Source organism: Motacilla alba, chromosome 6, assembly GCF_015832195.1.
Source record: "Motacilla alba alba isolate MOTALB_02 chromosome 6, Motacilla_alba_V1.0_pri, whole genome shotgun sequence".
Lineage (NCBI taxonomy): Eukaryota > Metazoa > Chordata > Aves > Passeriformes > Motacillidae > Motacilla > Motacilla alba.
The window spans coordinates 12,523,227-12,550,310 of NC_052021.1; the positions used below are offsets into that span (position 1 = coordinate 12,523,227).

General features: G+C 41.7%; 1 long non-coding RNA gene across 1 annotated transcript in view; it reads right to left on the reverse strand.

Moving 5' to 3' along the window:
- Nucleotides 1–12,608: 12,608 nt before the first annotated feature.
- The window catches only part of LOC119702852, a 286,047-nt gene continuing 271,571 nt past the window's right edge, over nt 12,609–27,084 (reverse strand). Inside the window, exons 3-4 of the long non-coding RNA XR_005257466.1 lie at nt 18,338–18,468; nt 12,609–12,740 (exon numbers count right to left, since the gene is read on the reverse strand). This is a non-coding gene — a long non-coding RNA (uncharacterized LOC119702852). The remainder of the gene's footprint in view (nt 12,741–18,337; nt 18,469–27,084) is intronic.

Below are 27,084 nucleotides of genomic sequence, written 5' to 3' on the forward strand. Positions count from 1 at the left end.
AGAGAGCAATAAACAGCAAAGATAAATAAATACAAAAAAAGGACAGCGCTGGCAACAGCAGTTTGGATTTGTAAGCTGAGGGCTCTGCCTGAAATAAGCAGCTAATGTGTTTATGTGCACCACTGGAGTGATAAGGGGATTGGGGGGCTCCTGCCTCAGCCAGCTGCACTGATGGACTGCAGGTTTCTCTGAGCAGATCACTTGTATGTCAATACACCCAGATGAGGCATAAGCATTTCTGAAGCTTTTTATATTGTCAGGGATACCTCATGTTCTGAACAGTCCAAATCCAAGATTAGGCAGGATCTAGGAAAATGGGGCAGCCCCAAATCATGGGTTTAATCTGTGAGGAGGTCTTTTATTTTTAGCAGTAATGATACACTCAAATTTGCTTGCCCAAAGTGAGGGGGTCTGTGAAGCTGTATGGGAGAGAAAGAACCCCAGAACTCAAGAGATTATTTATTTAAAATTTTTTTAAGAGCATGAATATCTTTGACAGACAGAGTCACAAGAAAACCTGAGCACTTCCCCAGTAACCACTGCATCAGGAGAAAAACTCCCGATAAGCAGATGTTGCTTAGGCAGCAATCAGCCAGACTGTGTGTGTGTGTGTGTGGAGAGGGAGAGGGATGGAGAGACAGCCAGGCAGGCAGGTATTAAGGCACTGCAGTGAGTGTGTGTGTGGCTGCAAAGGATGGCAAACTGTGTGTGAGAAAATGACATATGAGCAAAACCAAGCTGCTCTGCTGAGAATTTTATATGTATTTTTAAGAGAAAGCAGCAAGAAGAAACCAGGAGAGAGAGACGGAAAAGACAAGGCAGGAATGACCAAGCAATTGCGTGTCTGGGCTAACAGCAGCATAAGGCAAGAAATCCAGGCATCAGGGAAATCATCTAAAGCCATATTGATTCGTTTTGGAGGTGAGAAAAAGCAGATGCACTTAGCTACTATGGAATGGCTCTGACAGCAGCTACAGCTGCTTGATTTTACTTTTTTTTTTTTTTTTAAACGAGTTTCATTCACAGAAAGCTGGCACTGTAAACCCAAAGCAGCCTGCACCCCTCACTGCATCAGCTCTTCCCCAGCAATGGAGCTGCCATCAAAGCGTGCCCCAGCCAGGCAGCGCCTCCAGCCAGCAACAGAACCCTCAGGCAACGCCGGAATGGAAGAGGGAGAAAGACAGGGACGGGGGAGGGCAGCGGATCAATGGCTGAAATTCAGCAGCTCTGGCCATTTCCAGAGAGCTGGGAGCGTTTGGAGGCAGAGCGGGTTCCGAGCCCATCCATCTCCTCGACAGACAGCAGCTCTTCCCCGGGAGCTCTGCCCGGCCCGTCCCTGCAGCGCACAAAGCAAGGCTGCAGAGGAGAGAAACATCCAGGACTGGGCACTGCTGCTCCTTGCATCCAGGAAATGGGAGGTGCACATGGCATGGAAAAATAAGTGACTTTAGTGTTCTGTAGGAAATCCTGTGTGTTGGGGAATGGGGGTTTCTACATGGTGAGGATGGGGGTTTCTACATGGAAACACCATTGGGTGTTGCCTGCACTGCTTCCAGTAAAGCAAGCCCTGTGTCAGGTGGGCCTTTGCTCTTTAGCTTTGCACTGATACCTTAATTCAGCCGGTCCTTTGCCTATTTATCCGAAGATGTAATTATAGAATTCACACAGAGACACTGTGGCTGAGATCTTCAAAATACTGCCTTTCTGGAAGGCAGATACCTGTGAAGCTCTGCCCTAGGTGACACATCCTCAGTCACAGAGTGAACCTGATGCTCAGCCAAGGCTTCTGAGTCTTCCCCAGACTCAGATTTTTCTCTTGCAATCAGCTTATTCTCTGTGGAGTGTGGTTTGAGACCTATAAAATTCAGTTCAAACTGCGAGCATAGTCACAGCATGCAGTTCAAAATTTTCATTTTCTGTTTAAAAAGAAACCAGACTCCACAACAGTGAGGGTAAGGGATGTCCAGGAAAGTTTCCTTAAGAATAAAAATAGTACTGATTTATTCAGTCTGGAATGAAATTTGGTGTGGTTTTATTATTCCTGGAAACAAAAATCTAGATGCTTTTCTGAATTAAACCCCACCTGCTCTCACAGCAACTCAGATACTTTCCCATCCTTCCTGTTTTCTACACCAAGAACCTCAAGTGTAACAGGTAGGGATGTGTACGTATGTGCTCACTGGCTTGGTCTTTCACAAACATCTGCTGAGGAGCATCTTATTTGTATGAAATGTCAGTTTGGCATAAAAAAGGTCAGGGAATTTCTATCAGGACAGTTTTCCTAAAGAAAACAGCTTCAGATAGATGAAATGCTTTGCAACTATGTAAAATTCCATTTTTCCATAGAAAACAGTATACTGTTTTCCATAGAAAACAGTATTAATATTCACTTCACTGAAGGTACATAAAAAATAATCAAACATTGTCCTAAGTGGCACTTATTCACATTTTTTATTGGCTACACTGTGGAGTGTAAATCCAGAGTAACTTCCTTGGCCTCATTCAAGTTACTTTGACTTATCCTGTTGTGAATACGTCTGAAATCTCAGTCTGGTTCTTGTGATCAATATCTTTACGTTCTAGGTTTATACATACAGAGAAAAAATGTAAAAAAAAACAAAACCCAGTGCAATTCAAACCAAGAGGCTTAATGGATTCTGCATCAGGACTGTTGTAAAGAGTTCCAACTCCCAGAGGATTTGGTTTCAGTACCAGTGGTTAAAACATGTCAGAATTTGTAAATTTATAATTAAAAGTAAAAACATACAACCAAGTACTTAAAATAATTTACAACTATATTTTTATCAGCTATAATTTGAAAATTATCAGTGTTACACAGAACACTGACTCAATTTTAAAGGTTAGGTACATCTTCCACTAAATTAAACATACCCTAAAATATCTTTACATCTGATGACTGAGTAGTTTAATAGCATCTTGGCAATATTGAAACATCTTTATAAGTATTTAGATTTATTTGTAGACCAATATATTTTCTTTTTCACTTGCTAAAAAAAATTAATCCTTTGCTTTAGATAAAGAAACAACAATTACCATGAGATAGGGTGTGTCTTGTCCTCAGAAAACCTCAGACCATTCCCACAGAAGCCAAACACTGGGTACAAAGTCTTTGTATTACTGCAAGTACTTTAGTATCTGGATTGTGAGTCAATTGTCGTTCCCTGCATGGATTCAAGTGGAGAAGTTAGTTATTAATATGCAAATGCTACTTTTTATTTTTAATTCAGCTGGTTTGCAGCAGGCTAGATCACTTCATCTAAAAGTATCAATTAAAATGATCACGAGTGCTGCACTGCTTTAGCGTGACAGGTATCACCTTGAGCAGGATCTCTGCTAATTGGCTTTTAATGCTTTTCCAAAGGAGTGCCCATTTTCTGCACCTGATAAATAACTAAGTTGGGGTAATTCTGTTCTCCAAGGCAAATATATAAAGTGAAGGAAACAGGATGAGAGCAAATTAATCCCTAGTGTAAACTCACTGACTTCAGTGGTATTACACTAGAAATACTTGCAGATTGGGGTTTCTTATGCAAAAACTGACATGAATTGTGCCTAATAAGAAAGTACCTTAAATCATGCCTTGGGCAAAATAGCTCAGTTAATCCCAAAATGTTGTTGTAAGAAAATCCCTTCCTTTCCACAGTTTTCTAAGGGAGCTATAAGGCATGTTACATAGCCAAGCTTTCCAAGGAATTTAAATAACTTATTTTTTTTTATTCAGATCAGCCTAATATTTTTGTGAAGCATTTTATTGGTTAAATTTCATCTCTTTTCCCCTCCCCAACACAAACCAAATAGTTTTATAAGGGTACTTACTGCAAAACTTCACAGTTTTTCAGCCAGCTCTTGCAAATATTACAGAAAATGCCAGTTCTGCTTCCTTGTCTCTAGGCCCCTAAAATAATCTGGGCCCCCTTTTAATTCTGCTTGTATGAAGTCAGGAAACATTTTCCTAGAGCTACACGAGCACTAAGTAACACAGTTGCCCAGAAATGATTTTTTAAAATTTCGGTATATAATAAAACCAAAAGAAAATGAAGTGAAAATGGCCAGTGTAATGAAACGTTGGCACTCAGTCAGAAGTTAGGTGCTGAGTTTTACTTTCACTCTCCTGCCCTACCCTTTCTAAAATACTATGAGAGAAAATAAACATAAAGACAACAATACTGAAATAAGCCCTAAAACATTTCAGAAAAATCTCTGCTTTGATTTTTTTTTTCCCTTTGTAATTGACATATACATTGGTAAATCTTTTTGACAAAATAATGTTTACAGGCAAAAATTATTCTGTCAAATAATTTTCAGCCAGCTTTCCAAAGGAACACTGCTGTGAAAAAAAAAAACAACAAACCTTCCCAATGTGTCTGTGTGGTGTGACTGTGCCCATTCATGACTAACCCTTGAGCCCAAGAGTTTCAGGTTTGCCCCAGTGCTGACTAATTGCTTTCTTTCCTACTGATTGCTTTAATTTCTGAAGATGGCAGCTTTCACATGAACAGAGCATGCTGCTCCCTATTCCCATCTCAGCACTTCCACGTGCAAAACAGCAGCCACCGAAGTCCACTCTGCTTTGCTGGTGATGTGCTATGCATCAGACCCGCTTGCAGTGCTGGCAGTCTGAAATATTGCTGAGTAGGGGCAGCAGGAGCTGGATCTTAATGATTTGCCCCCTCCCAATCATTTGGGTTCATTGATTTCTCTAATTAGATATGCATTCCACTTCACCATTATTCCCAATGATCGCATTTAATCTCAACGACAGGGCCAGAGATCCGAGGGCCTTTGCTTACAAACTGCTTTTGCAAGCCCTGCTGTTCTGTAGGGGCTCTTGGATGCCTCCAGGTATTTGTCCAGTGCTGTTTGGCTACTCCTTTCCTCATTGAAATCTTTTCCCCTGCGTATTCAAGCCTCTCTTCCTTTCAGCTGAGCCTTCCAGCTTTGCTTTAGAGGGCTGGGGCTGCAGTTCTGTCTGACAGCCATGTATGTAAAACTGATTTATTTGGCTGCTGTGGCACTGTGCCAGGGAAGAGGCCATCTGAATGGTGAAGCTGTTAGGAAACTAATTGCATGATGGACTGCAGTTACAGGAGAGTCTTCACTGCTTGCTTCATCTAATCACATTTGCTACCAAGGATGTTTCTTGTTTGTCCCTTTTCCATTGTTTGAATTGGAGGAATACCAGGTTTACACCAGGGAGGGGCTTGGCTGATTGGTTCTCAAGCCTGTATCACTAGCTTGTCAGTCCCTTCATTTGTTAAAGAGACAAAAATACTGTCACTGCTGTGAGTGTTCCCTTGCTTGCTCATCTCAGACTGGGAGGCTTTGAACTTGCCAACTCTAAGTCCAGCACTCTTGTTTGTTCTTTTTGTGCTGATGAAGTCACTAATCTCTAAATGAAGGGCAGGGAGCTGTTTGGGTTAGCAATTTCATCATCTTTAACAGAGAAAACAGAAAGCTTTGCAATACAGATGGGTTAACAAGAAAAGGACTTCCCTCTGCCTTGCTTTCAAATGTCTTTCTGAACAGTAAGCCTGAACTGAAACCTTGGGTTGCAAAATATCAGCCTATGGAAAGAGCAAAATCATAGAAGGACTCGGTGCCACCAGATTACCTTTATTTGGGCCATGCTCCATTTCCTTGCCAGCAAACATCCTCGTTAGGCATTTACATGACAGAAAAGCAGCCACACTGCTGCTTGTCTTCACTGTTTCTACTCTGGGAAGAAGTGTTGGTAAGTGATGGACCTACTCATAAGCTAAGTGATTATCCTCAAACCACAGCTCCTTTGGGGCCAGCGCCAAACACTCCTCCCCCGTGGCACCAGACAGTTTGTTACCCTGCTTGCATGGCAGCATTGATGCTGTTTGCATGCTGCTGGTGATCGCATTTTTCGTTTGAGAGTTTTATGTTCATCCTCCTTATGGTTACCAGGTTCAAGTCAACATTGACTGCTACCAAACTAGAGAAACTTGAGGTGAAAACTCCGAGTTTCTCCTGATTCCCCCATGAAACTTTCTCCACAACCACCGCCTGCCTCCTGGGAGATGCATGCTGAAGTTTGAGCCCAAACCACACACTGGCACAGGGGAGTGGCCACAAGTGGCTTTATGCATATTTTGCAGACCCTTTATATGAAATAGTTTTAGAACCAAGCCTTATTTAGGTCACTTTTGGGTAACCTTTACCTGTTACATGTTTCAAATTGGACGTGTATCACTCAGTTTTCATTCTTAGCTATTACTCTACCTTTTTCTTTGCATAAAACAGAATTAATCTGCTGGTTCTTTCTTTTTGAGGTCAAGGGAAAGTCTCCCATGAACTTCACTGAGCAGTGAACCAGACCTGCTAAATTTCAATTGTCAGGGCAATTTTCTCCCTTCCTTCCTGTTCTCAAAGACCAAAGGCATATTGGAAGGTGTGTGCTTGCAGCAGTCTAACTGAGCTCTAGGAGGTGTTCCCTCTCAGAGCCAAGAACTTCAAATGGGAGCCTTCACCCAGCAGTAGCAGTGAGCAAGCAAAGGGTAATGACAGCCAGAGCTCAATGCAAAAAAGTCAGTCAGACAACTTTGCTACATCCCCCTAAAGAACTCAGAGAGAAACTTTTCTCAGCTGAAATCTTATTTACAACCCCAGGTGTTCTTTCTGCAAGGACAAAGAAATTTTTAAAGTGAGATTGGCTACAGTTTTCTCCATCTCCTAAGGTAGCCACTAAGAGCTCTGTGACTTAAGCAATCTCAGGAGGTGGCAAATTTCTATCTAGTTCCCTCATTCATGAATTTCAGCCCAGGCTTGAGGAAGTTCAGCCAATACATCACCTTAAATCTTTCCGATACACTTCCTTATCTAGGAAGCTGCAAACCTTGTCAAGTCCCAGGCAGTCATCCTTCCTTTCCAGGGCTACACTTCTCAGCAATAAGGGGCAGGATGACTCTGGAAACAGAAACATTCACAAAATAAGATAGCTTTGCAGAACTCTTCAGAACTTGGACTTCTGAGTAGGAAAGGTTTGGGGAGTTAGGGTTTCTGTGGAAAGTAGAAAAAAAGGAAACAATTAAAACAGGATGATGAGTAGAGACTTTGATATACCCAATCATAAATTTTAGCAGAGAAGCAGAGTCTGGTTGTCCTTGTGATATGGCACATCAATAAGCCAGGACTGCTCTGTGATTTTCTGCACAAACTAGACCTTATTTGTCTCTCCTTGCCCTGAATTTTTCAACTCAAAGAGAGATTGCAGATTTGATAAGCAGGAAAACTACAAGAAAAAGCTAGATCAAGATGAAACATATACGCTGCCTGGTCAGATGATGGTAAGAATAGATGTAGGCTTTGTAGGGCCTGAGGCCATTCAGAGCATTGTAGAAACACTGCAGAAAAGAGCCAGTGGCTATGCCACTGCACTGGTGGCAGCTTTGAAAAGATCAGGTTGCTGTAGCAGATTTCTTCTACACAGTGAGTACCAGCAGTACAAAATGCACGGATGTACATTTTTTACAGACACATTTTCTATCACTGTTTTTTTGTGCATCTCCCTCTAAGCCCTGGCATAGTTTGAGCTGCACATCCTCCTCACATACCACACTCCCCCAAAAGATTAGCCTTGCTTATCTTGTGTGTGCCTGGGGAGCATGCGCCAGCACGCCTGGGCAGGGAGTTCTTGGCCAGCCCACAGTCATTTTTCTGGGTCCTCCTTAAAAGCAATTAGCAGCTTCCCCCTTTAACTTCAGAGAGCAAATTCTATCATCACAGAATAACTTTCCTGCAGTCGGTACAATTAGCAGGAATGTGTTTGACCCTGGCTTCACCTTTTCCGAAATGCGGTTCCTGGTACAAAGTGTTGTAGGGCTCTTGAGAGTGACATGTTATGAGTAACTGGATGTCAGGATCACTGTGAGAAAACAAACAAATCTCCAAATAACTGGAAAGTCCTGAAGCAGAAACTCGCATAATAAAGGTAGAAATAATCACTATCTTCTCCTTGTTACTTCTCCTTTCTCATAATACAAAACCAGTGCAATGTACCACAGCCCGCACCCCAAACATGTTCCGTTACCTATCAGGTCTTATCACAACCAAAAGCTGGGCTTTGATGGCTGCTGCATCGTGGAAATGTAAATACTACTTTCACAGGGACAATGATTGAAACACTTCTCAGTGCCATGAAGAAAGTGAACCTTTTGTTTCATTCATATTTTTCTTATGCAGCTTGATACTTAATTCTTTTTTCCTAAGGAGACAACAACAACAGCAGCAATCTGCTCCTCTATTCATGTGTAGAAAAGAACCAACCATCTTAGAGCTAGGAGGCTGGAATTCCTAAGGCAGAAGGAAAGTCCTGTACACCCAACAGACCAGCAGTGCCAGCATGTGGCACCCAGTCTCAGCTGTGGTGTACTCTGGGCACAATATTCTTATTTCTTGAGAAATAAAAAACACACTGCCCTGCCCCTTCCATGATGTATGTACCTCTCTTTTCCATGTCATACATGGTAGAATCTTTTTCCTTGAGTATCATTTGCACAGTAATCCTTTTCCTTCTGTGACAAAACAACAGAACTCCCTTTTCTCCACTGTCACTTGTAGAACAATCCCTTACGTCTAGCAGCATACAGGCAGAAATCCTTCATCTTTGTGCCAAACCCAAAATGATCATCTCTAGCTTGCCTCCAATATATTTGACAATGTAGCCCTTACGTTAATTCTATGAAGAACACACCACAGTCCTTTTATTCCCAATTTATCCAAACACAGCTTTCATCTGTCCACCACACAGTTTGAAATACAGTAGTGAAAAATTCAAGGTATACAGCCCAAACTTTTTAAATCTGTTTTAAAAACCTCAACTTTTTCAAATGTTTAAAGAGAGAGACAAAAACAAGTGGAGTAAGATAGAAATCTGGTTGTGACTCAGAACTTGAACCCAAGCTCAGCCTTTTAAATTACTCTGGCTTGGGTACTTTACATGTGAAAGATTTTTTTTTTAAGCTAAAATATGTTTTGGCTCAACACACACACTCCCACCCCACTTGCATCAGACCAGTTACCAAAGCAAATCAGAGTGAGAAGATAAGTGAGCAATGACCAGGACTGCCAGTGTCATCAACTGAACAAGTAATTTAGCCTGCTTTACCCTGAGCCCTATCCAAACTCAAACAGACACCTGCTTAACCAGGGCTTAACAGGGAAGCCCTACCTGAAGCTCATCCCCTGGGAAGCTGCAGAAGGACAGGAATCTGCTGGGGGTTGGGAATCAGCCCCCTAATTTGATATCCCCTGTACACAGCAGCATTGCATTTAGAGATGATTTGGATTTAAAGTGATCCTGTTTATTTGTTTTGGATTCCTATTTCCACCCTGCTGCACAGCTTGCTTTCAAAACAGGTCTCAATTAAATAAATGCCAAGTGTGACCTTTAGCAGAACCCCCAGTTTAGACCCATTGATTCCCATGGGGTTTGCCTGCTCTTGGAGTGCCATATGCCTGCCAAGTTTGGTTTGGCACTGCATCTTTGGTTACTGCACACAGTACAGTCCTTGTAACAGGACTGACCCATACATCTCGGTGCTCCTGTGTCTGTTGCTTTGACATCCCGGCTGGCTGGTGCATTTGAGGAGCAGTTTTCCTGTGTTTTCTCCCAGAGCAGTTGTGCTTGGTGCCTTTAGTACAGCCACAAGGGCTGCTGAATGAAATTCTGTGTGGAAAACCACCACTGCATTTCCTGCACAAAGATAATAATTATGGTAATTGTATCACTTTAACATTTCTTGCCTGTGTTTATGAATAAATGGTGTGAGCCAACGAGAACAGCAGCTTCTTCCCTTCAAATTAGGTTGTGTTTTGGAATAGTAGGGTAGATAGGATAAGACTTTTAGTTTGCTATGTTTTCTTCTGCATCTTTTCAGCAGTGCATTACACATTCACCACAATTCTTCACCTCTACTGTCACTTTTATGGCACTGTTTTCCTTTTCCTCCTCTTCAGTCATGGGCATGCTAATATTTTGTGTCACAAGAAGCACAACCCCTCCTTTATATGGGCCTCCTCCTGCCTGTGCACAGTCCTGAATTATACAGATAAAAGAAAAAATAATTCCCCCTACAAAATGTAAAACATTGCAATTTCTGCCATTATTATTTTTATTTCCATTACCACTAAATCCTGTCTGGATTGAATAATTAAGCAGCTATTTGTGTCATGGGTTTCAATGCTGAACGTAACCCATTAACCCCGCAGGAGCAAGATCTTTGAATTCAGAATAATTCTGGGATTAAGCTGTGATGAATCAGGACTGAGATAAGAGTCATGCATCTCTAAAAAAATCTGGAGCGTGTTCTTGGCACTCAAGGTTTTTTCTGTGTTGTAAGCAGTTTCTGCTCTTCCTTTTTTTTTTCCTTCCCTCATTCAACTGACTGTCATGGGAAATGCAGAAAACCTCTATTTAGAAAACCTGTTTGCTATAGTTAATTCTATTATTTTCTTATTTTTCCCTCCGAAATATTTGTATGTGAAGAGCACCTTACCATTCTTTGAGGCTCATCTGTTCATATTGCTTATTCTGTGCTTTGAATTGTCATAAATCTCACTCTGGTCTCATTTTTCCCTTCAGATAGAGCCTTATTAGCTGTAACTAGTCTTGGACGTGCTGATACAGCGTGGTTGGGTGAGCACAATCAGTAGCAACATTCCTGGCACCAGTATGAGTGTGCTGGCCTGTCTACCTAGCAAGCTGTGGGGCAAAACGGGTCTGTAAACTAAAGGTGGGCAGTTCTCTCCTTATACATCAGCTGCTGCTGGAAGTGAGTGAATATTTTCCACAAACCACAGTCCCTTCCAAGATCTCTTCCATAACAGAAGACTTGGGAGGCAGAATGACAGCTCCACTCACTGATGCACAGCTCTGCAAAATAATTTTTAAAAAAGTACCTCTGGGCATACACAACACCCTCCCCAGATAAAAATTAATGGTATCATATCATAGTTGGAAGAGATCCACGAGGATCATCTGGCCCTGGAAAGAATCATCCCCAGGAGTCACACCATGTGCCTGAGAGCTTTGTCCAAACACTGCTTGAGCTCTGTCAGGCTGCTGCTGTGACCTCTGCCCTGGGGAGCTGTTCCAGCCACCCTCTGGTGAAGAACCATTTCCTGATAGCCAACCTAAACCTCCCCTGACTCAGCTTCAGGCCATTCCCTCGGGCCCTGTCACTGTCACCGCAGAGCAGAGATCAGTGCCTGCCCCTCCTTTTCCTCCCACAAGGAAGTTGTGACTGCAGTGAGGTCTGCCCTCAGTCTCCTCCTGTCCAGGCTGCACAGACCAAGGGACCTGAGCCTATCCTCATTCGGCTTCCTCCAAGCCCTTCACCCACCTCGTGTCCTCCTTTGGACTCTCTCTAACAGCTCAATCTCTTTTTTATGTTTTGGTGCCCAAAACTGCCCCCAGAACTCGAGGTGAGACCACTCCAGAGCAGAGCAGAGCAGAGTGGGACAATCCCCTCCCATACCTGGCTGGCCATGCTGTCCCTGGTGCTCCCCAGGACAGGGGTGGCCCTCCTGGCCAGGGCACTGCTGACTCACATTCAACTGGCTATCGACCAGGACCCCCAGGTCTCTTTTCTCTGGGCTTCTCTCCAGCCTCTCATTCCCCAGTCTATACACACATCTGGGGCTGCCCTGTCCCAGGTAGAGAATCCAGCACTTGTCTGCTCTGCTGCAGAAAAGCAGCCTTACAACTTTTTTGCCCCATAATTTCTGTATCAGCACCAACCACTTGTAAACAGACTGTCCCTTTCTGAGAGATAACCAGCTCTGATTTAAAGACTCTGATGGAGAACTTTCCACAAATATGGATTCCTGATCAATTACAAAGTTTAGGTAATTGACTGCTTGCTTGTTCTTATAGCTACAAAACACTTATCAGCCCTGTGTATTGGCACAAACCTCATGTGTAGTCAGCAATGTGAAAAGGGCTTCTTGCTTGAGTAAGGGTGGTGGGAGCAAGCCTCGTGCTGGGCCTGTTAATTCAGGAAATGCAGGCTGTCAGGTTCCAAGGCAGGACCCAGTCTGGGATCTCTGCTGGTCAGGACTGACACCACCACTTCAAACATGTACAAACTGAGAAAAGTAGGTATAGCATTAGAAGAAAATCTTGTGAGAAAATTCATGAGTACATTCAAATATCTCAAAATATATCCTCAGTCCAAATACCAGACTGAACAAGCAAAACTTGATACAATCCATTAACATTAGTAATGCAGTTTAAGTTAGGAGTACTCACCATCATTTAATGATTGGTTGTGAGATATATTCCAGAATATAGTACATTAGTAGCGAGCTTTGGTTTTATCACAGGAACATAATAACTGCTAGGGACAAAATTCTAAAGAGGGGCAAAGCACAACAATGAAACCACTGCTTTTCAGGTCACAAAGAATCTTAAGTTTTCTGATAGTAAGTTAACACTTTTCAGAACAGCATGGAACCAGAACCTGATGATGGATGCAGGATTGAGGGCTGACTAAGGGAATGTGTGAGCATCTGCAGGGAAGAGACCTTTGTTTCTCAAAGAAAATTTGGCACTATATATAAAGAGATAAGTTGCCTATGATACCTAACATGAAATAGGATGAGCATGCTAGTGAAGTTTAGACATCTTTGCAATATCCAGAAGTATCCTTTTCCCTTTGTCTTCCTCTTTCTTCTTCATTACCTCATTTTTCTCCCTGAGGAAGAAACAATAATTTAATTCTGATTAATATACAGAAAGTCTCCTACAATTAATGGTTAACTTACAGTGAAATAATTTATGAGCCACAGCTTTGGCTTAACTGAATGGCTTCTGTGCAGCTTTAGCTTTGCTTTATGGACCTCTAAGAATATAAGGCCTCACCATTTAAGCAGGACCCATAGCTGGTGCTGGAGATTGAAGGTGCCTCCTGAAGTAACACACTGACCTGTGGAGGACCCATTGTCTTGGGAAAACTGCACCAGTGTGAAACCGAGAAGAAAACAAAACCACAGCAGAAACCAGCTTGCACATCTGTGACCTGCCTCCACCTCCTCATAAACAAGAGCTGTAACCCCATTGCCAAAGACTGAAAGAGTCCTAAGAGAGACCTGTTGTTCTACTTGTGCAGGAAACTTTGTTCCCACTTTCTCCATAGAAATAGCAGGAGTGGAGTATTTTCCCCAGACTCTTAAAATAAGAGCGAACAGATACTTTTCAAGTACTTATGCTTTCCTGTTAAGTTAGCATCATGCTAACATGCCAACAAGCCCTGTCCCCGGCATCCCAGCCCACCCACTTGTTAGGGAGGCATTCAGTGGACTTCAGCCACCCATGGTGGCTGAATAAGTGAATCAAAACCCTGCAGAAATAAACTGCTGTGCCCAACCCAGGGTGCTAATGGTCAGTGGCTGAGATGACCCAACTTCATGTACCTGCACATGGCTTGCAACCTGGGTCGCTCTCAGTGGCCTGTGTGCTTGGGGTGAGCTCTGCTGTCTTTTGCATATTAGGAGCCAGCTCATTCCCCGAAGCTGTGGAGGCACGTGCTGCTGGCTGAGAAGGACCTCGCTTCAGCCTTGGGCCATGAAGGCAGGTCACACTGCCACCTCTGCCACTGCCACTGCCATGATGACCCAGGATGTGGTGCCAGGATGTGTTTCACGAAGCAGGGATGTAGCAGAAGCGACTCTGGATTGACAGGCAATAGCTGTCCTTTCCCCTGTGGAAATGCCACATGCTCCTGAAGGATTGGAGACTGCTGCTGAGATCCCTGGTGTCGTACACGACCTGCTACAGTGACAGGTTCTCATCCAGCCTGTAGATGTGTGCTTCTCAAGGAGAAAATTACAGTCTGGGGAGGCACTCTGTGGGCTCAGCGTGTAGAGGAAACAGCAAACAGAAGAAGGCTGTGGTGTTGGAGAGGAACATGGCACAGTTGCATGAGCCAGTCTGTATCAGAGTATTAGAGAACAAATTGCACTACCCCCAGCCTTAAGGACTGCAGATAATGCGTAGCAATGAAGTTTTATCTGTGCTCAAGTACATATTTTTTATGCGGCTAAAGCTATGTCGCAGATGTTCTTCACTAGACTAGATTTTGCCTTTGCTAATCCTGTATTAATCTGCTGGTAGAGCTGGAGCTGCGTGATTGCCACTGGGCCCCTCGCAGAGGGGAGCTCTGGTCGCTGCGGGCACGGCTCCTCGGCAGAGCTGCAGCTGGGGTTCAGGCTGCCTGTGCTGGGGAGCACCCCGGCCCCGGTCCCGTGCGGTGCTCTGCCAGGAGAGGGAGCTAGGACTCTGGCATTCAGGGCCCTTTGATGTTTCACAAACCATGAAGGTGTTACGGCTGCCCGACGTTAACGTAGGCTTGGCTGAGCGGCTGAGTGCGTGTTCAGGGGGCTCATGATTTTCTGTGGAGGCCACCTGCTGAAGAGGTGTTTGGTTCCTGCCAGAACTCGGAGGACTCCGGTGCCCTGAACTGTGTTTTGAGGCTCTCAGTCCCTTTTATTGACTGCTTCACCAGGTGAACCCCAATGGGAGTTCGGGCTGGGTGAGAACAAGGTGAAGCCTACAGATTCTGGAATCGTGCAGTAGGTTCAAAGCCACTGCTGGAGTGGAGAAAGCAACCAATGGGTGCATAGCAAGGCAAGCAATGGCTGCCAAGAGGGAAAATTTTTGGTTAAGGCTACCATGTGGTAAACAGATGTTGGACAACATTTCTTTTAACCTAAAAACACATCAGCCTTCTTCCCCCTGCAGTATATGTGTTTCATTTTGAACAAGTAACTGGCAGCTGGAGAAAGTTATTAGAAAATGCTCTGCCTATATTCCAGCACTTGCAACAGCAGCAAAATTACCTATTTCCTATTCTGCCCAAGCTTTTTGTCTCCTTTCTTAGATACTGTTGGCCTCAAGTCAAGTTTTGCTCAAGTTATGTATCAGAAAGGAAATAAGTGGAGCTCCAACCTTGTTTAAAGAGTAGAAAAGGGAGTTTAAACAAAGCTGGCAGAGACACTGACTCGACTATTATCTAGGTTCTGGATGTGGTTGGGCCTGCTGGCAAAAAAAAACCAAACAGGAAGTAAGTGAGAAAACACCACTTAAAATGTGAAAACCAGCCAAATCTACAGAGCTCCACTCTGTGTTCAAAAGTCTGTTAGTGCTGATAAAAGAGCACACGTGATGTGAAAGTGCTGTGTCATTATCACCGGCCCTTTCAGTCTTACTGTCATTTCAGCTTTCTCCGAGTTATGAATTCATGTCTGGCAAGGGAAGAGCATGCTAGTGAAATCTGGTAGTGTTTCCTATCTGATTTGTTTGGGACGACTTTGGAAGTTAGTAGATGAGCTTCTCAGACAGAGCTGGGCTTTGTTAGCCAGGAAGGGGCCAATCTAGAGAAAATATTGTTGAATAAAGCACGGTGTGAGCAGACACTGGAAAGAGTAAATAGTAAGGGAGGCTCCTTCCTAAGAAATGCATTTTACTGGCTCTGTATGAGTCAGAAAAACCCTGTGATCTGTTGCCCTCATTGGATCACCCTGTGGTCCAAGGGGTCGGCTTTGGCTGCTGGTGGCTGGGAGGCACTAACAGGCACTGCAGAGCACTGGGAAAGAAGCTGCCCCCAGAGGAGTGGCCAGTAGCCATCAGGGTGCAGGAAGTGTTGGTAGCCAGGCCCCCAAGCTTATGGCTCTTAGTATTTCTATCTTCAGAAAGGGTTCTAACTGATTAGGATGAATGGTGTGGAGTTGTGCATGCAAGAGCTGTGGTTGTGACTTCCTATCCCTATACCAGCCAACAAGTTATTATAAAAATAAATACCTCAATGGCAGCAGCAGCATCCCAAAGGGCATATTTACTTCCACTGGCATGAACTAATTCCTGCAGAGGAGCTCAAGCCAAATCCTGCAGAGACCAGCGGGAATCTCTCCAGGCTCTTGCAAAGGCAGTTTGCACACTGGAGAAAATGCTGGTGCTTGGTCATATTTATTGCCATGTCAGTTAAAACATGTTGTCAGTTAACACCTTCCCTAACACAACATATATTTTCTAAAGCTGAAGGAAAGTGAGCTTTTTTACCTGCTTTTATTTTTCAGGTAGTTATTCTGATTTATTTCTGAAATTGCACAGCACACTAAATGCTGGTTCATGAAGTGGCCAGGGATCAATTATTACCTTTTCATGTGCAAACTGATCTTAAGGCATCTATCAATCTCTTATAGTCCTATCTACAGAAGATATGTTCAATTTCAGAAAACAGAAAACATATAAGGGAAGCTAAGGCAGGGTGACATTTGCTTTCCTTGGCTTGCTCTCTAGATGTTTGATGGGTGAGTTTATTATCTATAGGAACAATGAACAAGCCAATACACCCTTTTCAAGGTTTACAGGTGCCTTAATGTAACTTGCTCATTTAATTTGGATCTATATCCTCCTGAGAAGGGCAGAAGATTTTCATTTTCAAGGCCTTATTTAGCCATAAAATGTGTATCCCGTTAGCTAAGAGCAGATCTATGAATTTCATTTCATTTGGTGACAGGAGAAATAGCGATGTATGTATCACCCTCTCAATAACTGCTATTAAAAGGTGTGTGTTTCATGAAAAAACAGTGTGTTCCATGTCATAACATCTTTCATGAAATATAATTCAGGGTATTTGTAGCATAAGTATTTGAAAAGTATCAGTTCGCTCTTATTTTAAGAGTCTGGGGAAAATACAAGCCCCTTTTGTAGCTGGAGCTGGCCACCTGAAAAATTAGGATGGATTTTGCTGGCTCCAACAAAGTCAGTAGGAGATTTTCTATGGCCTCAATGGGGCCAAAAATTCTCCTAGATTTCATACTATTATAGATATTGTACAATTTAGCCACCGAGGTCATTAAAATGCTATAATCCCTCGTGTGAGACATGATGGGGTAAAAGCACTTACAAAGGTATTGCTTTCTAAACTGGTGTAATTATAGTGGTAATTCCCAGAGAAGTATTGCAAATGCATTTCCAGTTCCAGTTTCTCAATTTTTTTGTCAGTGTTCATTACAGTAGTGATATGCTTCTGTCTAAATCTTGTTGATGTCCTTCCAGAGGGCACTAAAAACCCTCAAGTAAGTAAAGAAAAATTTAGTGGATGATTCTGACTGGCTTTTGAATTGCTGCCTTTTGAGCCCTGTCCCTCAGCTCATAATCTATAATGTTTGCTCTTATACTACACAGACTACTCGCTCCTTGTTTATATTCATCCCCTTACAGTGTGTCTAACTTAAAGAGAATTAGGGAAAAAAAAAAAAAAAAGAAAATTAAAGTCCTTGCCACACCTAATGTGGATGCTTTGGGCCTAACAAGCCCGAGACAGCTGCCAATACTGAGCTGCATTTTCAGTCCCTGGGAAGTTTGCGGCTGGGCAAAGCTGCCCTGTGGGGCAGTGGGGCTGCCTTGGCTGGGCTCTGGTGGCAGAGCGTGGGGCTCAGGCTCAGAGCAGAGGTCTACCCCTCCTGGCAGTGCAGAGAACAGGAAACTTCTCTAGGTACCAAAGAAACACTGAGCTGGGAGCCGTTCTTTTCCGTTTTTAAGAAAGGAAAGGACATCAGTTCTCTGAATTATGGCAAAAATGATTCAAACTGAGATAAACATGAGTCTTGCAAGGGGTGACAAGAGGGCCTAACTGTTTCCTGATGGTGATACTCTCAACAGTGATGAAAATCAGCTAGAGGTAAATAAAATTAAATGTTGTCTTTATGACAAGTGAGAAACCTGATCTTAGGGCCCACTTATTTTTAACCTTGCAGTTACACCATGTTCCTCAGTGGCTGGGATGAGGCACAGGGGTGTTGGAAGCTCTGGAATTTTGCTTTCCCCAGGGCTTGAAATCAGCCTCACGTGCTCTGTACATGGGTGATACATGAATTTCCATGTGCTCTGAAGATGTCTAAATGTGCATTTCTCTTTGCTTCATAAAGCCACCTCATTTCTACTGCTCAACTAAACTCTCAGATGTTATCTGAACAAAGAAGTGCTGTTCTTTATGAAGAAAACCAGGAATAAGCCCAGGGTATTTATTCTTTTCCTTTGAGTGCTTCAGTCCTTTGACTAATGCTGACAGGATTTCTGTTGCTGGTGTGTTGCTAGCTTCTTCACGGGTGCTACCAAATAAATACATCAGCTGGCAAGATGATTTCTTACAAGTGCCTGGCAAATTGCAGTGATGCTGTCAACTCATTTCTCACATGCTTTTATCAGACAGATACCAGACTAAAGACTAAATGAACAATATCTACTTTGATCAGATACAAGATTAAACATCAAATGAACAATACTTACTAGGCCTAGATTTGAGATGGTCACTGGGTTCACTGTAGTTTTACAGCTCCTCACCAGCCCCTGGCAGTATCCAGTCACCAACAGAAAACATTGCAACAAGGAACTTTGTGTCTTCTAAGGTAGAAGAAAACCTGCAAATAATAACATTTTGATTAAATACACCCCCTGAAAGCTGGTGGTGTCTCAAACAGATTGCCAGTTTGGACTTTCAGAAGCCATGCAAGTCAGTGTTTCTTAAGTATGAAAAGTATACAATATTTACATCTCACAATTTCATACATTCTTTTCTAGTAAATAAAGCCAGGAATTTCTATTTTTTCTTTAACAAGAATTTTGATGATGTTTGGTACATGTGTATAACACACAAACAGTCTACAAAATCCATGTTTACAGCTTTGTTGAAAGTTAAAGACATGTAGAGGTGAGTGGACATAATATTGAGCTGGGATTCAAAGAGCTGTCACCATGCTCCCACCTGGCTGGGAAAGACCCAGTTATTCCATAAGGTTTTGGATTTAATTGTGGGGATTTTTGCTTTTTGACTTGAGGTCTTTTGGCTGGCATAGCTAAGAAGCCACCACACTCTAGGCCAGGATCTCCAGTATTTACCCAGCAGGTGAGCAGTGCACAAATCAAGCCCTTTAACCAAGACTTTATGAAGCAGAGGGCTGCCATATATTTCACTGATATAAAAGGGCCCAAATCTCCCAACTGGCGGTTTTAGTTGCCATAATAAAAATTGTACTAAAATTAGTGCCTGATATATTAAATCATTTTTTGTGATAAATAGCTTGATTAGTTTTATGAGAATGACAGAAAACTTGATAGGACATATAATCTACTGGGACGGCAGGAACTCTCTGTGGTTACTCATGTATCTACATGGGAAACAGGAAAGCAAGAAAATGTAGTGCTTCAAGCATATTCTTGAAAAATAAACAGATCATTGTGCAGAAAAATTCTCTCATCACAGAAACCAAAAGGTTTATGACAGGGAGAGGCAGTGCCTGCTCTGCAGTGACAGCTTCATGTTTATTTATTCTAGAAAGAATAAGAAGGAGATACTGAAGTAAAGACAGGATAATTTTATTCCCAGATCAAATAAAGGAACAGAGAGTGTGTTCTCAACAAAGTGATTACTTTAGGGGGAACTAATACAATGACTGTTATTAAATTAAACAACTTTTTTATAGGGCATCTCACATTAAGGATTTTAGTGTAAGTAATATTTCTGTCAGGCAAAATGATGCAAGACAAAATAGCTTTTATAGAGGTATTCCTTAGCACAGATATTCCTGTAAAAATGTATTCTATCTAGTATACTTCCTCTGTAGCAAATTATCACTTCACTTAACAGCTCTGAGAAATAGGGATGTCAGGAGCAAAGATGACTATTCTCCTTTCACTAGATGCCTGAAATCTTTGATTTGAAATTAGCTTTTAGGTGCTAGTATACATAAAGCTGAGGTAAATGTCTGCTCAGCACAGATAGCTGTGAGAAATCCTCAGCTCCATGGGAGCTGTCTTCAGTGCAAATCCCAGTGCCTTGCCTGTCTGCCCTTCCATCGTGTGGGAAGCCTTAGGAGTGAAGCCTCCCAGGGCTGAGTGCGAGGTGCAGCTATGCTGAATTTTTTTACAGAGACCATGCTTTCTCAGAGCATTCACCATGCTTTCTCAGAGCATTCATGCACACTGGCTGTGGCAATCAGAGCTGAGAATTGTAGACCTACTGCATCTTTTCCCATCCTGAAAATGGACATCCATATATCATCACACTTGAAGACCTAGAGCTATGTTTTAGTATCCTAGAATCTGAGAGGTCTCAAGGGGTAATTATGTATAAAATGACTAAAACATCTTGCCTCAGGTGCAGAGTTCTGGAAAGCCATGTCTTCTCTAAGGGGCGTGAGAGTGAGATGAAAAAGCCTGACTGCATCGTCTTGTATTGTTCCCTCCAGTGCCTTTGCTAGTAATTTATCAAATCTGTATTTATCTTAGCATTTATATATGGCTCCCATTGCACCACTTTGCAATATTCAATTCCTTTATTCTCACAAGGGCCCTATCTGGTATATTCTGCATCACATCTCATGCAGTCTCGAGGAGAAGGATCATAGCAACAGAAAATGACAGGAATGTAGTCCCTTTTACTTATTTGCTACCTCAATCTCTAAATTGTGGTTTGATGCTTACTACATAGGGCTTCTGTCTCTCATGTGGGAAATGTGAAATGAGTACGAGGAAACTGAGTTTGTTTAGAAATATGAAGGGCTCAGAGTTGTCCTCTATTTTCTGCTACTTTCTTCCAAAATATTTTCAGGAGCCAGAGAATTTACACATCATGTCACTGCAATTATTTGGTCAAGGTCTATTGCTTTTATTATTCAGGAAATTTGACCACAAAATGTACACGTGCTTTTTGTGCTGGGGTATAATTTTATTTTCTTAAGGCACTTATCAAAGCAAGACCTGCATATTTTAGCACAATTTTGTATTTTAATTCTTTTTCAATAAAAATCTAAAAGGATCCCCCAAAAATTCTACACAAAACAAAGAAGCAAAAAACAACAAATAAATAAATAATCAATCCCCCCAAACGTTTTGTTTCTTCTTGTATTGTGAAGGATTTCTAAATGTTTTAATACTTGCTCTGACCAAACATTACTAACCCCAAGTGCTGAAATACCATCTTCAGTGGTCGTATGTGGAGATAGTAGAGATCTCCTCTCCAGCCTAACTCTTCTCTGGGACAAGAGATTTTGAATCTTAGGGGTTCCTGAAGTATCAAATAATCCCAGAGAAAGGCTCTTTGGGTTGGGTGCAGAACCAAGAGCAAATTGTTGGACAAGGCAGTGCCTGCCTATTTTCTTTATAATTCTTCTAAGGAGGGAAGCATAGCATGGGCTGTTAGATATTTATGCTCATCCTGGCTTCACAGAATCATGGATGGATGCAGGCAAGTGACACATGGAAAAACAGAACTCAAGAATTCTACTGCTCCAGGAGAGCTTAAGTGGTAAAAGCTCTATCCAAGAAAATGGAGGATATATTTTGTATGGAAAATATATTTCTGATGGGCCTAGGATCAATAATTAACCTTATAATTCCCCAGGTTTTTATTAGCAAAGCACACTATCTTCAGTCACAGCACTTAGAGGTAATGTCAGATCCTGCTGTCAGAAACCACCTGCGCTGACTTGAGTGGTTTATTGGTCACTTGCACAAGCTATCAGCCAAAGTACAGCAGAATAATAACACAGATGATGAGAAAGTCTGCTAGAACTCTTTCAAAAAGTTAGAAAGTTACCTACAAATATGGAAAAGGAGGTGCAAGCTCTGGCACTTTCATGTCTAACCCTCAAACAGCCATTCTCTCCCTGTCGATTTGATAGTAATTCAAGTTTTGAATAATACATTGGAAAGACTGTGATCTTGAGGACTTGTTACAGACATTTTCTCAACAGTCCTAATCCAGACTGGAGGCTGGAGGCTTTGGCTACAGGCTAATTGTTGATTCTTGTTTACCCTCTGGGCACTTTTCACAGTTCTGGTAGAAAAAAACAGCCTTGAAGTGTTTGTAAAATATGGAATACATTTGCATCGTAGCAAATGAGAAACAAGCCCCAAAGTCTTAATGCTAACGTTGGTATGAATGTAAATTTAATAGACCTGCAGTTTTTCCTTAACAGCCCTCATACCTTCTCTTTGTGATTCACAAGAGAAAACAACCCTTCAATAAAAATATTTTAACCTTAGAACCATGGAAAGAAGTATTATCATCCTGTGGAAGAAAGAGCACAAATTCAGTGTTACTTTCCATTTGTTTTCATTTTACTTTTCACACATAGCACTATAAGCCTTCCCATCACTCCTGCAATTAACATATGGAAAAGTTCAACTGCAGAATTCGCCCCAGTGACGAGGTTCTCTGACTTGTTCTAAACCACGAATGTTAATGCCCAGACTGCCAAGAGGCATCGTTCTTTCATTTATGAATGCACATTTATGAATTTCTGGGGATACTGAGCTACCTCTGACCATATTTTGAGATAAGGGCAAGTGCTGATGAGACTTAAACCATCCCTTTGCAGACTTTCTATGAAGGGGTTTGCAATGCACATAAATGCTTTTATTATAAATAAATGCACCAAAAAGCGTATTAAAAACGTCTCTAATATCACATATTGATTTCACATCTTGTGTCTTGTTTGAACTCAAATTTAAACATGGCAAGTGAAACTGGATAAAACACTTCTCACCAGCTTTGTAGTTTTAGAGAGATTATTTAATTTACTTTGCTAGAATTTTCTCACTGACAAACCTGAAGGAGTACAACTGAAAATGATAGACTACCAAATAGCCAGTGAAAATTTCTTCATGCCACGTAAAAAATGGACATAAAGAATTTCTGAGCAGGCTTGAGGGCAGGTATTCTCCAGTCTTGTTTTTAAAGTTCATTTCTCAATCAAGGCAAATAATAATGAAAAGGAGTTTAAAAATATATTTAAAGTTTGCTAAGTTTCTGTATTTACAACATGTGAATAGTTTAGCTTTCTCAGCACTTCAAGATGCTTGAACACTGAGCTATAAAGGAAGCTAGACACCCAATTTGCAATGGAAATATATAAGATGATGAATTGGATTTAATGGGCTCCAGTAAATCATAACATTAATGCTATTGCATGATACTTCACCTTAGCACCAGATTAAAAAAAATCTGTCTCAAACTGAGAAACATATGCTCTGAATCCTCCAATCTGAGAAAAGAGCCAATTACTATGAGATCTGTAAGCATATTAAGCACATCTGACTTTTGGTTTCAGTACAGATATGAAACATGGATGAAATATCCTTAAAAATTTTACTCTTTAAGATTTAACATAGGAATTTGCAGGACTAATGGACCTTTATAGATTAACATGTTCATCACAGTTTTAAAAAGAATTGAAGAGTACATCTGTTTTTGGAATGAAGAAACATAACCAATTTCACAAATCTCTTTTATCAAAACATCAATACAGAAGAAAAAGCAGAAGCAGAAAACACAAATATCACACACAGAAATTAAAAAATGTACGAGCCGTGAATCTTAGATTATAACCAACTTTAAAAAATTGCAAAGTCTTAGTCACTTTATTAAATGCAACTATTTTGTCAGAATTTTCTAGCTGGAACTCCAATGCCTTTTTTTTTTTTTTTGAACATGACTATAACTTAACTATCTAAAATTGTGAGTGCAGTAGAAGCTTCTGTCATGTGGAATGGAAAGGAAGAAGTATTTTCGCAACTAACTAACCCAGAGTGTCTCTGTTACTTAACATTTGGTCAGGATATTTTCCTAAAGTTCCTCAACACAAAAAAGAAACCACCTCCTTGTGATCTTCCAAGTGTGAGCAGTAAAGGAGTTTCATATGATTTTCCAATGGCCTTTTGAAGGATAAGGAAACTGTAGTGTTCACTTATTTCTGGCCTTTCCTTCAAAACTGCAGAAGACACTTATTCAAGCAAGTGTTGCATATATAATTTAAACAAAACTCTAAAAAAGGCAAACAAATTGTCAACCTGGGAATTTAGCAAAGAAAGAGTTATTAAAATATACATACAACTGTAACAAGCCATAGAAAGGTTGCAGAAGTGCAGTCACAATTACATAATATTCATGATTAGAAGAAAGATAATCCAGAAGTTGTCAGTTCTACTGAATCTGCAGACTCAAATGAGAGAACAAAGTAAAAAGCAAAGCCTCCAGAACTAGACTGGAGTGAACAGAAAATTTCATCACTCCTAAGCTTGCATTCAGAAGGGCCAGATGTGTCCTGGTGCCTCTGAGCTCCTTTGAGCATGCATAGAGCAGGCATGGCTGGGCACAGAGAAGGGAACTCCTGCCTCCACCCCCGTGGGCTCTGGCAGTGTCTCTGGCCCGTGATCTCTCCCAGGAGCCACAGATCCATTCCTGCCCTTGCTGCAAACCTCAGTGAGTTATGAGCAGCTGTGCAAAGACCTACTTGTTTTCCCCTTGTTACCAGTGTCCAATTAGACACTACCTAACGCAGAAAAACAACGAGAAACCTTGGGGAGGAGGTTTTCAGCTGCAGTGAAAGAACCAAAGCTCATGAAGGGTCTCAGAACATGGGTCTCCACTTGCACGTGTCAATCATGGCTTGACTGACAGCCAAGTTTGGGGATGAAGCAGAGTCTTTTGGGTGCGTACTTCCTCCAAAGGACACTGAATACCCAAATCCCCTGCAGCAGAACAGACTTCCTGAAAAAGCCTCTTTCCAAAGGTTTGAGTGACTGGGTGTGGCAAAGACATTGCCATTTACTGCCATCTTTGGCTAAAGGAGATTGTTAAATAGCCATTTTAAAAAAAGGGTTAAAGAATTCGCCGTTTCTCATTTTCAGCAGAAATAGAGGAATGTCTTCACACTGCTTCAGAAAAGGGGAATCTTTTCCAGCAGAGAGGGAGTGGGAAATGGGCAGCAAGGACAGAATCACAACAGCTGACTGTCTGTGCAATTTATGGCATGATTTTTCAGAAAGAAGTTCCCCATCTGTGCAGACTAAAGAAGCTGCCAGCAGTAGAAACAGGCAAGGTTTTTTTATATACTTGGAGGTGCTGGTGACATTTCCCACTTGAAGCCAAGGACAGAAATGTGGGGTGCAAAAGGAATGGTAGAAGTATTCCATGACCTGTTTAAACATGGTTTTAACAAAGCTAGGGCTAGGGTTACCTAGGCCATCTACAATTTTACTGCAACTGGGCATTTTGTTTCAGCAGATTCTAAGTGTCACATTGAGAATTTACATACTTGCTTCCTTCTATGCAAATGCCAGCCTGTTTTTCAATTGTCAATACATACGAGTGGAGAGGCACTCTGACTTGTCTATGAGACGTACCAGAGAGGGGATGCATTTTATCTTTGGCAGTAGAGCAAAGCTTGTAACATGCAGTTCACTTATTAGCCTGACACCAGCCTTTAAGAGTTGCTGTAGTTATTATTTATCCTAAAATTGTGATATATTTTCTACTGTCTTGTTGGGTATGACAGAAAAGGTAATTACTCAGATTTTGCCTTCAACATCTCAATAGCTCAAAGGAGCAAGTAGAAAATAATTACATGAAAAAAAGGGAAAACCGAAGCAACCTCCCCATAATTATTTTCTCCCACCCAAATAGCATGACCGGCATTTGGATATCCTCCTGCCATCAGGAGAACGCCTGGATTTCCCTTTCCATTGTACAATTTAAGCTTCTATAATTTTTGCATACCCAGAGCAGAAATATCTGCTTCTATTCCCTACAAATACTCTGTATTAATTAGAAATTACCTGAAAACACAGTAGGATGTTGGCAGTTTCCCAGGGAAATCAAAGATGGGAGTTGCTGGGAGAATTTGGGTTGGAAAGTCTGTGTCCACACTGGGCTGACAGCACCCACAGAGCAGCAAGTGCAGAGTGAAGCAGAAAAAAACAAGAGGGAAAGGTGGCTCTCAGCCAGGTCAGAGGGGGGAGCTTGGGTCCTGTGTGCTGGGGTGACAGACACTGCTCTCGGATCATGTCACCATGCTGGATATGAGGTAGATGTTGGCAATAGAACTTATTTCTCATGTACCACCAGCCTCAAACCAAGCTAATCCAGGAGGCTGGCTAAGCTTTGGGCAAGTCAGATCGGTTATCATGCCAACAGATCGTACTGTGCTGTTGACCTTGATCTAGGAAAGATAATGGGTTTTGTCTGAGTCATTCTAACACTGAAATTTGTCCTTGGATTTAAGCTTGGGACTAAGTCCCACTAAAACATTGTTTAGGACACAGAATAGTTGCTGTGAACAGTCCTACTTAAAGCCAAAGTAAACTTGGAGCAAAAATACTCACATTTTTTAATAAATGCAGGTAATGAGATCCCTCAGAACAGCAGGCATTGGGCTCAGCCAGATTTGTGCAACCAGGTTATAAGATCTAAATTTAGACAAGCACAACCACAAACATAAACATTGTGTAGTGAGTGTCTATGGCCTGCTCATTTATGTATGCCATAATTTTGTCTGAGCATCCTGGCCCCAGAAAATCTGAGAATTGTTTAGTTTAGATCCCAAAATGTCAATTTGGGTACTGCTGGCTTTTTTTTCTCCATAGGAAGCACTTCATTTTCAGGAGGTGCTGAAAGAGATCTGTTCAAACTTGTCCTGTGCTGGGCTTCCATATAGTAGGGGATGACAGCCATGGAAATGGTGACTCCATTCCTATAACTTCATTGCACTGACCAGTTCAAACACCTACTGTGAGGAGTTCTGGGATCCAGAGGTGCACGTGCAAGCCAGCAACACATTCAGAAATCCACATTTTTCATAATTATAAACCTGGCTTATAATGTTCTTTAAGAAACAGATGTTTGCCTTGACTATAGCAACCTGTATAGAAACTGAGATCTCAGTATGAGAGGGAAGACTTCAGAGGTACAATGAAAGAAAAAAAATCAAACCTCAAAAAAAAGTGAAAGGAAGAACTGAAAAAAACAATGCTATCTATATTGTAAATATTCTGGATTCTTTCCTGGAAGAGAAAAAAAAGAGGGGGGGGACAAAGGCTCTTCTGTAGATATATGTAAGAACTTGAAGGTTTTAATTTGATCAGTTACTGGCATGATGCCCTAACTGACAATATTCTTCAAGAAGTTAGATTATCCACCACTAAAATCTTGATATATTGAATTATTAAGATCCAAAGTCTTGCTGAAACCAAAGGAA